At 41.1% G+C, this 2926-nt stretch overlaps 1 protein-coding gene across 14 annotated transcripts in view; it reads left to right on the top strand.

Annotated features, from left to right (window-relative positions):
* Positions 1-6: 6 nt before the first annotated feature.
* 5PtaseI (inositol polyphosphate-5-phosphatase A) overlaps positions 7-2926 on the top strand; it is a 52217-nt gene continuing 49297 nt past the window's right edge. For 8 of the 14 annotated variants that reach the window (XM_022847158.2, XM_022847157.2, XM_022847147.2 and 5 more), the window contains exon 1: positions 7-2256. The gene's annotated coding sequence lies outside the window, so the exon portion shown is untranslated. The remainder of the gene's footprint in view (positions 2257-2926) is intronic. The other 6 variants (XM_022847155.2, XM_022847153.2, XM_022847151.2 and 3 more) reach the window with 6 other exon arrangements.

Genomic DNA, 2926 nt, shown 5'->3' with positions numbered 1-2926 from the left:
CAGCAGCAGCAGCAGCAGCAGCAATAACAACGCTAGCCTAGAGGCTCTCCTGGTGTTCGGGAGCAGTTCGCTAAGTCAGTTGGCTCCTCCCGCATGAACGTGGAGGCCGCAGCACCCACTGCTGCGCTCCCCATGAGAAGAGAGTTGCTTTAAGCAGCAGCAGCAGCAGCAGCAGCACGGCCCTCTAAGCAGCCGTCGGAACAAAGAAACACGCATTCTTCAAAAGGCACTTCAGTCAACATAGCAGCCAACACTCTAAGAGAATTGGAGCGTTTATTAGAAAAAAAGCGAAGAAAATACGTTGAAAAAGTAAAAATACTTAGAGCGTGCTCTAGTTATTGGGTTTTTGACGAAACGGTAAATGCCAGGCGGCAGCGGTAAACGCCGAAAGCAGCAGAAAAGATGCGACAGCGGATGAAATGAACGAGTTGCGCATTGCGCGGTGTTAATTAGAAGCAGAAACAGAATTGTGCGGAGGACTGCCTGACAAAACGGCCAAGGAGTTTTTAATAATCAGTTTGTATCGTATGCCCAAACATAGCAGTTGTCACTTTTCAACGCAGCAACTAATCGTTTTCAACGGATCCGTCGAGAACGTCAAGAAACAAAAACCGCGGTAAAGGCAGTAGCTAGCGATTGCCAAAGGCAGACCTGCAACGATAATATCTTAGAGAACTAAAATTGTAGTAGATGTGAAATGATAACCATGTTGATGATTATCATTAGAAGGACATCGATATAAAGACAGGTGTTCTGTGCGAGAAACGTTTGCATTATAAACGGCACATCGTAACTATACGTGATTTAACTGAGAAGTACATTACGTTTCAATAACAGACGAACAAGGTTGTTTCAGAGTAGTCTTCGCGAACTCGAAAATACAATGGCGGATTCGGTTAATTAGTTGACAAGATAGACGACAGCTGTACATTGCTGCTATACGGCAGCATAAATTTTAATTGATAATCAGCTGCATTTAAGATATAACGGCGTTAGTGACTACACCGCTTGGCCATTCAAATCTATTAAAAGCCGGCCAAGTGTCTACTCACCAAAGGCAAACCTACTGCTGCTGCTCTAATTTTATGCTACATCCATCCGAGTTATGTTCATGGAAACGAAACGTTGATGAGCGTCACGGATCAAGGTGAGGTCAAGCATTGAGAGTTCTGCGATAAAGGTATGTTGTAGGCTTGTTGAGTTTGATATTTCCACGCTATCGGCCAATGGGACAGTAATTCTGAGCATGATCTCGCATCTTCTTGTTTGTGGTTACATTTGTGTGTGAAGTTAGTGCTTACGTCACACATCGTTTCGCTCCTCCTCGTTGGAAGATAATTTATTTGAAGTGTACAGTGCAAAATATAACCTTGGTGTCGGAGAATGGCGCGTTGGGAAATACGGCATGTGATCCGCCTGAGAAAACGCTATAGAGGCTGCTGACTGTGACTAATTATTCGACAGCTACCATTTACTGTGCCAGCACTTTGTGTCTATAGTTTTAATAATACTAGATAATCTAATTAATGTGATACTGGACTGCGTCAGTTGCACAGCTACCAGTTGTGCAACTTGCTTCCTGCGTACTGCAGGGTCCAGGACTCTAACGACAGGCAGGAAGACGGAAACGGACAGACAGTGTGAAAAGGAAGCAGGGCTGCAGCTCCCCGGTGCGCGAGGGTGAAAATAGGCGAACATTTAACCGTATCGGCGGCTCCGTTAGGGAGTGACAAAAAACAAATTTTGTGTACATGTGATTTAACTGCTGCCGTTTGGAGAGAGGTGTAAAGCAGCGTAATTTTTAGACATTGAGTGTTATACAACTGGAAATAGAGAAACAAAGGACATAGTTGTTGTATCCATCTTTGACAGTCGTTCGGTCAAGGAGATCCTGAAGAGCTCCCAGTTCGTAGTTCTGTAAAACCTGACCGACAAAGTCAAGGAATATACTATAATGAACATAGATGGATTTTTTCTACATACGAAACAAACGCGATAGTGATCATTGTTCGAGTTTGTGTGCTTCCTTGGATTGTGCTTTCGGGTTGTACATATCCTTTACTTGAATATTTTCATAGACGTGCATCTAATGAATAATCAATCTCACAATACAGCAACCTTTTTCCAGCACGATCTGTCTGTGCAAATGCCGTCACGATGCTATTGTCTACGTGCGGCTGCAGTACGTGAACGTGCATAGTGGTATCGAGGTACTGCAAATCAGGAGTAGGCTTACAACAACTCATTTCGTCTTTGGTGAGTTTCTATTTATAATCTTTGTGCCTTTTATCTTTTTAGAAATAACGTTAGAATCAAGATGGATAAAGACAGGTTTACAATTGAACGAATTTCGATGGCTTTTTCGTTTGTGTACAAATTGATTTTTCTAAATTTTGTAATTAAAAACTCAAATTGTTTATAGGTTTCCGAATGCTTGTCATCGATGACGTGCATACTTTGTAACGTTTTCACCTAACGGTTTTACAAATTTCCAGGCTAAAACACATCATCAGCAGAGAGCAAACATATAGTAAAGAGATAGGGTCGATCTTATTTATATTTGATGCCTTATTTATATTTAATGTGAGGTTAGCGAAGGTGGGTGGTTGATGATACGAGATAAGCATTAAACCTGTCATATCGGCTATATAATTGAACAGCTGAAGAGATATGGCAAAATAAACGGGATCTTCAGTGCGATTGACGATCCGCCCATTTCACCTGATACATACGAGTTAATCTCGTTTGTTTAAATAAGAGTAAAATAAATTAATTAACATATATGTAGAAATGTTACAACCATTGAGATAAATGCAATTATTTTTGGGCACGTAGCTCGTATAATAACAAGTATTAGTTATGATGCCTCAATGAAACCATTTTTTAGATGATTAGCAAATTTCTTGTTAACAGTCGATTTCAAATA

Source organism: Varroa jacobsoni, unplaced genomic scaffold, assembly GCF_002532875.2.
Source record: "Varroa jacobsoni isolate VJ856 unplaced genomic scaffold, vjacob_1.0 scaffold_1272, whole genome shotgun sequence".
NCBI lineage: Eukaryota > Metazoa > Arthropoda > Arachnida > Mesostigmata > Varroidae > Varroa > Varroa jacobsoni.
Note: the sequence above shows the minus strand (reverse complement) of the source record. Positions and strands in the feature narration are given on the sequence as shown.